At 42.7% G+C, this 13,826-nt stretch overlaps 1 protein-coding gene across 5 annotated transcripts in view; it reads right to left on the bottom strand.

Moving 5' to 3' along the window:
- LOC132381005 (fibroblast growth factor receptor substrate 2-like) overlaps positions 1 to 13,481 on the bottom strand; it is a 108,576-nt gene extending 95,095 nt beyond the window's left edge. For 2 of the 5 annotated variants that reach the window (XM_059950078.1, XM_059950077.1), the window contains exon 1: positions 12,799 to 13,000. The gene's annotated coding sequence lies outside the window, so the exon portion shown is untranslated. Of the gene's footprint in view, positions 1 to 12,798; positions 13,005 to 13,099 lie in introns of those variants that run through there. The other 3 variants (XM_059950080.1, XM_059950083.1, XM_059950082.1) reach the window with 3 other exon arrangements.
- Positions 13,482 to 13,826: the final 345 nt, after the last annotated feature.

Here is a 13,826-nt window from a genome sequence, read left to right as displayed (position 1 = left end):
GTTTTAACCCCAAATGAGGGGGAGGGAAATAGTTTGCTTTACAGCATCAGTGCATTCTATTATATCCACAGTTGCATTCTTCTTCAATGAGGTCTGAAGATGTGGATCCTAGATCAGCCTCTGAAGACCCACCAAAAGACAACCACGCAGGACAACAACATAGTTGGCTTAAATCATTGCACTGGTAATACTACTACAGTTGCATTGTATGTTGATAAAACATATCATACAATAAACACAAGAAATTCTGTAGATGCTGGAAATCCAGAGCAACGCACACAAAATGATAGAGGACATGTCGGCCCATGGCCTCCTATAGTATCATGATGTGGCAACCCTCAGGGTGAAGGAGCATCATCTTTTTTTTTAATCTTTTTATTAATTTTAAACAAACATAAATGAAATATGAATACAGAGAGTTTGAAAGTACATAATAGGTTAAGTATACATTCATATAGATGATAATCCATATAATAACTTCCCAAACTCATAGTAATTACAAAAAAAGGGAGTAAATAAGAAGAAAAAAAATCCCCCAAAAAAAGAAAAACCTAACCAATATGGGCCATTGCATTATGTCAAATATACACAGTAGCGTCAATAACTCCGCACCTCCATCCAAATAATTAAGGATAATAGAAGCAGGGTTTAAGAAAAGTCAGTTTAACTGATATGACGTTGGATAAATGGTCTCCAAGTGTCTTCAAATTTAACTGAAGAATCAAAGACAACACTTCTAATTTTTTCTAAGCTCAAACAAGAGATAGTTTGAGAAAACCACTGAAATATAGTTGGAAAAGTAATTTCTTTCCAGTTCAATAGGATAGATCTAGCCATTAATGTAACAAATGCAATCATCTGTCAAGCTGAGGGGGATAAACAAATATTATCCACCATTGGTAAACCAAAAATTGCAGTAATAGGATGCGGTTGCAATTTGATATTCAGAACTGTTGAAATAATACCAAAAATATCTTTCCAATAATTTTGCAAACCTTCAAGGGCAAGACCAAAACATGTGGGTCAATGAAGCTACTTCAAAATGACATCTGTCACAGGTTGGATTAACATGAGAGTAAAATCGAGCAAGTTTATCCTTGGACATGTGAGCCCTATGTACAACCTTAAATTGTATTAGGGCATGTTTAGCACAAATAGAAAAGGAATTGACTAATTGTAAAATTTTCTCCCACTGCTCAGTGGTATAAGACAATGAAGTTCTTTTTCCCATTCCTTCTTAATTTTTTCTGTACTTCTGGCTGTATTTTCATGATCATATTATAAATGGTGGCTACTAAACCCTTCTGGCAAGGATTCAGAGCTAAAAAATTTTCCGTAATGTCCATTGGACATAATTTCGGAAAAGACTGTAACATATTATTCAAGAAATTTCTAACTTGCAAATATCTAAAAAAAATGAGTTTTAGGTAAATTATATTTATTAGGTAGCTGTTCAAAGGACAAAACTATTATCTAAAAATAGATCACGAAAACAAGTTATACCTTTTGTTTTCCATAATACAAAGGCTTGATCCATAAAAGAGGGTAGAAAAAAAAAGTTAAATAGGGCTTGATAAGATAAACTTATTCAAGCCAAAAAATTTACGAAATTGAAACCATATTCGCAATATATGTTTAACTATGGGATTAGTTATTTGTTTATTCAATTTAGATAAAGAAAAAGGAAGTGATGATCCTAAAATTGAAAACAATGAAAAGTCTTGTACAGATTTACATTCCAAATTTACCCATTGTGGGCAAGATGCTAAAGCAACATCTTGTATTCTGTGTATTCTGTCTGGGTAGCCTCCTACCTAAAGGCATAAATATCGATATCTCCTTCCAGTTAAAAAAAATCCCCCCCTTCTAATCCCCACTCTAGCTCTTTCTTCTCCTTACCTGCCTATCACACCCTCCCCCCCCCCCCCAGTTCCCTCCTCCTTCCCTTTCTCCTATGGTCCCATTCTCCTCTCCTATCAGATTCCTTCCTCTCCAGCCCTTTATCTTTCTCACCCACTTGGCTTCACCTATCACCTTTCGGCTATCCTCCTTCCCCACCCCCCACTTTTCTACTCTGGCATCTCCTCCCTACCTTTCCAGTCCTGGAAAAGGGTCTCGGCCTGAGAAGTCAACTCTTTATTCATTTCTCTGCCTGACCTGCTAAGTTTCTCCAGCATTTTGTGTGTGTTGCTTTGGATTTCCAACATTGCAGAACTTTGTGTTTATAAATGCTGGAGGAAGTCATCAGGTCAGGCGGCATCTACAGAGGGGAATAAACTGTCTTTGTTTTGTGCCAAGAGTCCTAATGAAAGGGTTTCAGCCTGAAATACCAACTGCTTATTCGACTCCAAATAGAAAGCCATGCAGTCACAGGGAGAATGTGTCAAGTTCCTCCAGCATTTTGTGTACAACAGACGGAGAACATTTATGAAACAGAATACGAGAAAATAATATACAACAAGCAGAATTATGAGGTAACCAGCAAGGCAATGAAGTGAAGGAACTAAGATGTTACTTGCTGCCAATTACACACAGGAGAGACGGGAGCTGGCGGGGGGGGGGGGGGGGGACACCTTGGGGTTCTAACATTTAACTTCCTTCAATCTTTGGGGGCACTCCTCTGTTTTCGTGGATAGTTGCAAAGAAAAAGCATGTCAGGATGTATATTGTATACATCTCTCGGACATTAAATGTACCTTTGAAACTGCCAGGAACATACAAAGATTCAAAGCTTCATTTATCATCAAAGCATATAACTCTGAAACTCTGAATAACAACCATATGCCGTGGAGTCAGACATGTTTCTATAAATGCAATATGCAAAGCTTATGCAAGTGCATGAATTTTAATATATTGAATGGCTTAACATTAGCTGCCCTAAGATTCCACACAATCTTTCCATCTCTTCCCGTGCACCCAATTTTTAAAGCCAAGATTTCCTTTCTATCGCTGCTGGTTACAGCCCAGTCCACCAGAGGCAAAGCCCTGCCCTACACTGAGTACATTTCCATGGAGCACTGCCAAAAAAAAAGCTGCATCCATCAAGGACCTCCACCATCCAGGCTGTGGTCTCTTCTTGTTGCTGCCAGTGGGTAGGAGGTACAGAGGCCTTGGGTCCCACACCACCAGGTTCAGCAACAGTTATTACCCATCAGCCATCAGGCTCCTGAACCAGTATGGATAACTTCTGATATATTTATTGAGGTGCAGCACAGAATAGCCCCTTCCAGTCCTTTGAGCCATCCCCCGATTTAATCCTGGTCTAATCAAAGGACGATTTACAAAAAACAATTAACCTACCAACCGGTACATCATTTGACTGTGGTAAGAAACTAGAGAAGTCGGAGGAAAGCCACGCAGTCACGGGGAGAAGTACAAACTCCTTACAGGAATTGGTGGGAATTTAATGCACCACAACTCTGAACTGATTCCACAACCTACTGACTCCCTTTCAAGGACTTCACAACTCACGCTCTCAGTATTATTTTTATTTGCATAGTTTTTTGTCAGTCTTTTTGTTTATGTAGAGTTTTTCATAAATTCCATTGTATTTATTTTTTCCTGTAAATGCCTACAAGAAAATGAATCTCAAGAAGTATATGGTAAAAAAACAAATTTACTTTGAACTCATTAATTGAAAACTTCACTTTCTTGTACTATTTGCTCTCATATTATAGACCTATTTTGTGTTGTTATAGTTGACAACACTTTACCTCAAAATCAAAAGCTTCTGAGTTCAACTCCACAACAGAACATAAGTACTTAGTCAAGTCCCAAACTTTGAAGCAACAATGAGCCGTGAAAGTGACACAAATCAAATTATATTTTGAGTGAAGTTCTCTGATTTGCTGGGGACAATTCAATGAGGCGAACGTTAAACTCTTCATGTCTTCACCAATAAAAGGAATACCAAAATTATAGTAAACACTAAGCAACACCTAGAAAATGCTGGAGGAACTCAGCAGGTCAGGAAGCATCTCTGAAGAGGATTAAGCAGTTGACGTTTCAGGTCAAGACTCTTCATTAGGTCTGGAAAAGAAAGGGAATCTGGTATGCGATACGGGAAGGTGGATGGGTGGGAGAGGAGTGATGTAGTAAAAAGCTGTGAAGTGGAAGAGGTAAAGGGCTGAAGAAGAATGAATCTGATAGGAGAGAAGAAGGGGCCATGGGAGAAAGGGAAGGAGGAGGGGCACCAGCGGGAGCTGATGGACAGATGAGGAGAAGAGAAGGGGTGAGAGGCAAACCAGAATGGGGAATGGAAAAAGACAGAAGAGGAAGGGGTTGAAATTAGTAGAAGTTAGAGAAATCTGTCAACTTGGTGGCTATCTTGCACTCCCTTGATCTTAGCTGAGTGATGAATGACAACAACTGCAGCAGCTTTACGAAATGCATTTGGGGCTAGAAATACCACATTGCTGGCACCAGACTTCTGTTGAATAGATCTCTGTTGAAGAATTACATTTCAGTCATTCTAGCCATTGGCCCACAGGAGAGTCCAGTACAGTAACTTCTATTGCTACCTTTTCAAGCTGGGAATGGGTAAATTTGAGGCCTTACTTGGATAGGATAAGTTAATGTTTACAAAGCATGCTTTTCATACTTAGAGATATAGGAAAAGGATAAGGTAAGGTCACTACATACTTGGTATTAAAAGATCAGTTGATCTGGTCCTGAATTTGTTCCCCTCAGATCCTTTAATCCCTCATCCAATTAGTCTCTCAGTCTTGAAGACTGAAACTGACCTTTGGGAAGAGTTATCCATAACTAATCTGCCCTCCATGTGAAATATGCTTCCTTATTTTGCTTCGAAAAGACCCACCTTTAATTTTAAGATTACATTGCCTTGTTCCACACTTGCACAAAAGAAATAGTTTCCATATATCAATAATATTACATCCTAGACATTTAAAGGAGGTAACTATAGAGATAGTGAACAGTCTGGTTATCATCTTGCAAAATACAATATATTCAGGTATTGTTCATGTGGATTATTGGATACCAAATGTGACTTCACTATTTAAGGGGCGGGGAGGAGAAAGGAGTGGAGGGAGGGGGTTAAAGTGAGATATACCAACCTGTAAACCTAAAGTCAGTTGTGGGTAAAATTTGATATCTGTAAAGGGAGTAATAACATATGATCTTTAAAAGGATAACAGGACTGAGCAGAGACAGCATAGACTTGTGCATCCGCTTACTTCCTTTCCTATCCAGATGAAGAGTCTCAGTCCAAAATGTTGACCATTTATTTCCCCTCCACACATGCTACCTCAGCCGCTGAGTTTCTCCAGTGTTTTATGTGTGTTGCTCTGGATTTCTGGTATCTGCAGAATTTTTTGTTTAGAAATTACTGTTCCTCCCAATTTAGTGTTCTTTGTGCACAATATTTCTTCATCCAAGACGTTACTACATTATGGTGAAAAACCCATGCCACACTACAGGTTCCTCAAGATTTGATCACTTATACCTGCAATCAAATTATTTCATTCTCCTTTGCACTTGTGTACTGGAAATGACATTAAACAATCTTGAATCAAATAACAAACCTTTTATCCCGTCAACCTCCCCATCAATTATTTTCCAAGCTCAAAAAAGTGCATCCAATTTGGCGTGCACACTGCTCATGAGCATTTCAGGAAAAAGACTGTCCCGAGGTCTGATGGATAAAATGCATAAACGGGCCCCCGTCCAATAAGCTGCAATATCAAAATATTCACCCACACTGATTTCTACTGCAAATTAGCAGAGTCCCAAGAGTGACAATGAGATTACCGATGAGTTAAGTTGTCATGGAGTTTGCATTTTAATTTCTCTTCGGAAAAAGTACCATTTATCATTAAACCCCTGCTGAACAAATCAAAAAATCAATCGCTCGCTCAAATTTGTTCTTAAATATCAGTGGCAAGGACCTGAGGTATATGGAAAGGCCGAATAGATTAGGGCTTTATTCCCTGGAGTGTAGGAGACTGAGGGGAGATTTGACAAAGATACTCAAATTATGAGGGCTATGGATAGTGCAATGCAAGCAGGCTTTTTAAGCTGAACTTGACGTCATGGGTTAAGAGTGAAAGGTGAAATATTGTGGAACCTGAGGGGGAACTTCTCCACTCAGAGGGTGGTGAGAGTGTGGAATGAGTTGCCAGCGAAGTGATGGATATGGGTCTAATTTCAACATTCAGAGAAGTTTGGATATGGGCATGAATGGGAGGGGTATCGAGATGCAAGTCAATGGGACTGGACAATAGTTTGGCACAGATTAGATGGGCTGAAAGGCCTGTTTCTGTGTCCTATGACTTTCAGATAACATACCTGTAATTGGTTATGGTTTTGTATATTCACATTTGCAATTCTCTACCATCAATATAATACTGCTTTCCCTTTCCAGGGAATTTATTACACAAATTTGAAAGCAAGTATTTTTTTTAAATATAAAAGCTGAAACACAGTTTGTAAAGCATCCCAAAGCACTTCAGAAATATTATTGAATTAAATTTGAAATAGCCTCATTAAAAGATATTATGGCAAATCTCTAAAAGATTGGTCAGAGATAGATTTTAAGGATGGCTTTAAAGGGAGAGGCCTGGGTAACAAGATGGAGAGAATTAAGAGAATTCCAGAGTTTAGGAACCTGTCATCACAAGCACAACCGCCAATGTGGTGGGACAAAATAATTGCTAAATGATCAAGGGGCCATAATTGGAAGAACATAAATATTCCAGAGTTCTATGGCTGAACATTATAGGTGGGGAGCAGCTGTCGAGGGATCTGTTAACAAGTATCAATATATTTAAAATCTGCTCCACAGGCGCATCTCAAGGATGCATACTTAGCCAACTGCTCTACTCTTGGGTGACACTGGAACATCACTTCACAGTACAGGTAATTCAGGTTCAATTCCCACCGCTGAGCTTATACTTCCTCCCCGTGTCTGTGTGGGTTTCCTCCGGGTGCTCCAGTTTCCTCCCACAGTCCAAACAGGTACTCGTTGGGAGGCTAATTGGTCATTGTAAGTTGTCCTGTGGTTAGGCTAGGTTGAAATAAGGAGATTGCTGGGTGGTGTGGCTTAAAGGGCCGGACTCTGCACTGTACCTCAATAAATCAATAAAATAAATAAATAAATAAATAGATAGATAGATAGATAGATAGATAGATAGATAGATAGTTAGATAGATAAATAAATAAATAGAGGCTCTCTACGCTCATGACTGTGTGGCTAGGAACAGCGCAAACGACATCTGTGGATTCGCCAATAACACCACTGTCGGCAGAATCTCATTTGGCAACAAGGAGGCATACGGGGGAAGACAGCTCGGCTGATTGAGTAGTATAACAATAACAACCTTGCACTCAATGTCAGCAGGACCAAGGAACTGATTGTGGGCTTTTGGAAGGGAAAATCAGGAGAACACACACCCATTCTCATCAAGGCATCAGTAATGGAAAGGGTGAGCAGCTTTGTGTTCCCGTGGCATCAACATCTTAGAGGATCTATCTTGCGCTCAACATACTGATGCAATCACAAACAAGGCACAACAGCAGCTATGCTTCTTCAGGAATCTGAGGCAATTTGGCATGTGACAAAACACTCTTGCAAATTTCTACAGACGTATGTTGGACAGCATTCTAACTGGTTGCATCGTGATTGAAAGAATGGGGTATAGAGGGGTGTAGTGAGCTCTATCACAGGCACTAGTTTCCCCAACATCAACGTCATTTTCAAAAGACGGCGCCTCAAGAAGGCGGCATCTATCATTAATGATCCTCACCATCCGGGACATATCCAAATCTTATTACTACTATCAGGGAGGAGGTACAGGAGCCTGAAGACCCACACTCAACATATTAAGAGCAGCTTCTTCTCCTCCACCATTAGTTTTCTGGGTGGTCCATGAACCCCTGAACATGGTTACCTCACTATTCCTCTTTTGCATTATTTATGTGACTATTTCTTAAGTTTTGCAATGTGTGGAGGTGTAAAGCTCTCCTTCCCTCCGCTAGCCTGCAGGTCACCCTTGGAAAAGGTGTAGCATCTGCTTAGCCTCCCAATCAGGATCATGAGGAGCCATGAGAACAAATGGGGGAATGGTCAGGTGAGCAGCTGATTCATGTCAAAAGTCCTGATTATGCGAACACTGACGCCAGGCAGACAATGGCTGGGATCACCCATCTTTTAAAGATACTGCCCAGAAGGCAGCAATGGCAAGCCACTTTTGTAGAAAAATCTGCCAAGAACAATCACGGTCACGGACAAGACCATGATCGCCCATATCATACAACACGACACATAATTATGATGATGATGGCTGTACCACTGCCCCAAAACAACAAATTGCACAACATATCAGTGTTAATAAAACCAATTCTGATTTTGCTCAAATATGAGTATTCTAGGTCAGCTGAATGCTGATGAGTTTGAGTTGGAACATGCAGAGTTCTCATGACACAAGGTGCCTATTGGAGAACTCATCTCGAAGCAATAAACACATTGAAAAGGGTGACAACAGTAGCCAGGCCAATGCACAACTAGTGTAACATGATGTTATGAAGATGAGAAATTCAACCCTGTTGATTCTACAGACATTCGTCTTGGGGGCGAGTAGGTGAAGAAGATTCAGCAAGCTGCAGAGGGTAGGAGACTCAGACAGCACCGTCACGAGCACAATCCTCCCCACATTGAGGACATCTTCAAAAAGTGTCACCTCAATAATGCGGCACAGACCCTCATCGTCCAGGACATGCCCTCTTCTCATTACTACCATCTGGGAGGAGGTACAGGAGCCTGAAGACACACACTCAGTGTTTTAGGAACAGCTTCTTCCTCTCTGAATTTCTGAATGGACAATGAACCCATGAACGTTAACTTTTTAATATTTAATTTTACTATAATTTATAGTCATTTGTTATGCCTGAACTGTACTGGCTGCTGGGTTCATTAAGACTGTCATAATCAAGGATGGTAGTGGGAGAAGCTCCCACTACCTATTAAATGCTCCCAATGACATGCACCTCAAACAGCCTCTGACAACCAATAGGCTCCTGGCCTTCACGTGTGACTTAGCTACTAAGCCTGGCAGAACAGTTTCTACAGACAGGAGAAGGGGCAAAGACGGGTTACTGCACCTTAAAACCTGTCATTTCAGGCAGATTGGGCTCATCAACTGTGATTGGCAGCTCATCTCGGAGAAGGAAAACTCAGAACAAAACGCCACTTCATTGCGGCCATACCCACTCATGGGGAAGGCTTTGGGAGTAAACCCAGCGAGAAAACTCTGGAGCTGGAGTCCCTAAGGTAGCCCTATGTTGAGTTCAATGCTGACTAGCAACTCCTGCTATGCCACTAGTGCCAATCTGTATCGGCCTCTGGCGTTCCTTTGGATTCACCAGCTGCATGGAGAGGAGAAGCCTGCTACATGGGCAACAGCTTGCTCTCCATTTCATACAGCTCTGACTTGCGTATCACATCAACAGCTATGACCCAATAGCCATGGTCGACCCTGACCAATGGAAGGCCTCATTGTGCCACTGCCATGAAACAACAAATTTCATGACCTATGTCAGTGATAATAAACCTGATTCTGATTCAAACTGGGAGCATCTATGACAATGGGAATTCAGGTAATGAGAGGTTGTTGATCCGAAACTAACTTTGTCCCTCTTGTCACAAATACTGCTCAATCTGCCAAGCATCTCCCCACATTTTTGATTTTTAATTTCATATTTCCAGCAACAGCTGTATTTCACTTTATCAATGGTACAAACAGAGTGGTTGAGTCTTAGATAGCTGGCTACCAAAGAGAAAAGAATGAAGATTGTGGCTTGGTAGGGATAGATAGCGATGGTTCAATCTTTACAACATTTACCCACTTTTATTTTCACAAAACATAACGCCAGTATACAGATAGCCATTCCTCTCTGCGCCTTTTGGCTCATCGGGCGGCAACCTTGCACTTTGCCCAGCCGGTTTCGAGGCCGAGACTACTCGCCTCGCAGTCCAGTGCGGATGCCACTACACCGCTGGCCAGGTTGGGTGCACTCACACACCCTGACAAAACTAATTCAAAATACCAGATATTTTCCCCATAGTAATCTGCTCTTTAAATCCAGAAGCCTACATACATTTCAGAAATATGAATTTAAAAAACACGCATAGCAGTGGAAGTATTTAAGTTCAGTTAATTTAATAAATTCTAGAGTAAAATCAAAAAGACAGCTTCCAGCTTTAAAGACCCCCATCACCCAGGTTATGCCTTGTTGTCATTTCTATCATCAGGAAGGATGTACAGAAGCCTAAAGGCACATACTCAATGATTCAGGATCAGCTTCTTCCCTGTTGCCTCAGATTTCTGAATGGATGCTGAACCCATGTACACTACCACACTATTTTTTTATTTCTGTTTTAGCACTACTTATTTATTTAATTTAACTATGCAATGTACTACTACTACTACAAAGACAACAAATTTCACAACATAAGCCAGTGATTTTAAATCTGATTCTGAAAAATCAAAGTCGATTGTCATATACACAAAAAGTGCAACAGCATCACAGATACATTTTATACAAAACATTTCAAAGAAAAATACAAATTAGTTCAGTTTTAAAAGGTGGGCATTCAGGACGATAGCATGGAAAAGCCAATTATCACAAAATTCCAACTGGTCCACTAATACCCTTTAGAACAGGGATTAACAACCTGTTTTATGCCACAGACCCCTACCATTAACCCAGGGGGAAGTGGACTGCAGGTTGGGAACCCAAGCTTCAGGATAACCTAAAACCTCGGTCATTTTGGTCTATATGCAATTCCAGATGTAAGGTGGCCGAACTTTCACTTCTCTATGAAAAGGCAAGTTCACCCCAGGGGTGATCAGAATTTACAGATGCTCATTCAAATGTCTTTCTCACCACAATGTCCACATCTCATAAAAAGACATTGTATTAACACCATCATTGCTGATGGCAGGGTGTAAACCAATTGTAGATGCTGAACTGCACTTTTACAGAAATTGACAAAAAATTTGCTATAATCCAGCACCTTTTTTTGTTTGTGTTTAATGATGGAAAAGAATGCCTGGCAGTGCAGTGCAATTCTCCATTTTGCTTTGCCGCAGCTTCAGGAGAAGGTGGTGGAATCCTAAAAAAGGGTCTCAGCCTGAAATGTCAACTACCTATTTATTTCCATAGATGCTGCCTTTTGGGTGTGTTACCTCTTTGAAGTGAAGCAGATGAGACGTGGCTTGATAGAGATATTTAATATGATAAGAGGCATTGATAGAGTGGACAGCCAAAGACTTTTCCCCAGGATAGGAACAACGAATATGAGAGGGCATCATTTTAAAGTGATTGGAGGAAAGTATAGGGGGAAACGTCAGAAGTAGATTACTTTTAAATAGTGAGTGGTGGGTACACAGAATGTAGATACAGAATAAAATCAAAAAGGCAGCGCCCATCATCAAGGATCCCCACCACCCAGGTCATGCCTTGTTCTCATTGCTCCTATCAGGGAGGAGGTGCAGAAGCCTAAAGGCACACACTCAACAAGTCAGTAATAGCTTCTTTCCCTCTACCATCAGATTTCTGAATGGACTTTGAACCCATGTACACTACCTCCCTACCAGGGAGGGAAGGGTTAGATTGATCATGGAGTCGTTTAAACAGTTGGCACAACATTGTGGGCCAAAGGGCCTGTTCTGTGCTACAATGTTCAATGTTCAACTGTAATCAACAAACACGGTACATGACAAGTCAATCCAAGGGACTTCAGAGTTCTTAGTTGGCGTTGTAAGCTACAGCAGTTCCTTCATAATACTAATCACAGTGGCAAGAGGATTGACACGCCCTTCAGCAACCTACAGCTCCTGACAGAAGACCTCAAGGCATGAATGTTTGTTGCAATGAAGCCAAACTCCTCAGCAAACCACTACTTCTCTCTATGGGCCCACAAGTTTTACATAATAAAAGAATGCAACTTTCTCTTAACAGACAGAGCACGATACAACCAGTAGGTAGAACAACGTAGAAATACGCACGTTACTATACACAACATTTCTAGTTAGTGGGAATGGGGTGCTGGGTTAGTGGGAAGTTAGTGGGAGTTAGCTGGGTACAGGGAAGGAGTCCAAGGAAGTAAGGATTAATGTGAAGACAGCCTCAGAAGAAACTTTGCAGACCCGTGGAGTGGGCTGGCAGGCAGGGAGGTTGAGACAGGATGATCCAGGAAGTGGGAATCCATGAGAAAGGGGATTTTTATCTCGCACACTGACAGTGACGAGACGTGGAGCGGTGTACAGGGAAGGGAGGGAGACAGAAGGGATGGGGACAAAGAACGAAAATGGCAAGTGCGATTAAAAAAAATGTCAGAAGTGGGGGAAGAACGGTAGGGATGAGGGGAAGAGGAGAAGGAAGAACAATAAAGAGGTGAAGAAGGCGGAGGGGGAAATCAGAGGGGACGGCAAAAGGGGGGGATCGGGCGGGGTGAGAGCGGATGGGGAATCGGGCGGATTATGTGGGGGTATACAGAGGGGCCATCCGGTGGAGGGGAGGAGGGGCGATCGGGTAGGGGAGGTCAGAGGGAGGATCGATTGGGGGTATACGGACGGGGGAAGGGAAATAAGGCGGGGGGAGAGAAGGATCAATACCGAGGAGGGAGGACTCCGATGCCAGGGTGAAGATCCAATGTCGGAATGGGAGGTGGGGGGGGTCCAATGCCGGGAGCAGGGAGCGGGAGATCCCGATCCCGGGAGGAGGGGGGCTATCGGGGGTAAGGAAAGGTATTTTGCCGCCGCCGCCGCGTTTACTCACCGCCGCCGGTCTCTCTGTCATCGGCCCTCTCCCCCTCCTCCCCCCACCCCAGACCGCCGCCTCCCAGTGGAGCGGAGCCGGGAGTCGGTGGCCTGGAGCCGGGAGCCGGGAGCCGGCCGCCGCCTCAGGCTGAAGCCTCGTCCCGCTCCCGCACAGGCCTCAACTGACATCTCCCGTAGGAGGTCAAAGGGCGCGCCTGGCGCCAACGAGCCTCGCCGTGCGGCAAGATGGGCGGGCGAGCCGCAGCCGGCGAGGAGAGCCGGTCCTCCGGGCGCCCCGGATCGCCGGAGTTCGTCCCTACCTCGTCTGCAAGGCTGTGGCGATCCCTCCCGTCCGCTCTCACGCTCTCATGCAGGCGAACAATCCGGCCGCACGCCCGCAGAAAACCCTTTGCAAAATAAAAAGGGTTGTCAACAGTCCTGAAACGTCGACTCTTTATTCCTCTCCATAGATGCTGCCTGACCTGCTGGGATTGTGTGTGGGAGATGCTCCTGAGTTTTCAGCACCTGCAGGATCTCCTGTGTTTTGGATGCTCAGCAGGTCGGGCAGCATCTGTAGAGAGGGGGGGAAACAGTTAATGGTTCAAGTGGACCATACTAAGCAAAAGCTCCACCACCCCAGTCAGATCTGGCAGAATTTTCTACAGATTTGCCACTGTTGTTTTATATTTAAAGTTCTGCACGCTGAAACGCGAGGGAGCTGCGTTTATATATTCCACGTCAAATCAGTTCACAGCCCCGTGTGGTCATTGCCGAGGTCGGGGGTGAAAGGCACGACAGCCAATTGGCGCAGTGCAAACTTCACCAGCAGGGTACATGTCTGCACAGTTGCAATGAAAAACTTATTCGCCGCTGTATCGCAGGCACCGAGCATCGGATAACCCTCACAAGAAAATATAAACACGATTTTTACAAGAGTGCAATTACAACAGAAAGCATTTATTGCTTATAATTTATTAAAATATTTCAAAATGCATTGAAGTATCTATTGCTTACTTACTCTCCTTATTTTGTTTTCAAAGTGATGGT

Source organism: Hypanus sabinus, chromosome 25, assembly GCF_030144855.1.
Source record: "Hypanus sabinus isolate sHypSab1 chromosome 25, sHypSab1.hap1, whole genome shotgun sequence".
Taxonomy (NCBI): domain Eukaryota; kingdom Metazoa; phylum Chordata; class Chondrichthyes; order Myliobatiformes; family Dasyatidae; genus Hypanus; species Hypanus sabinus.
Note: the sequence above shows the minus strand (reverse complement) of the source record. Positions and strands in the feature narration are given on the sequence as shown.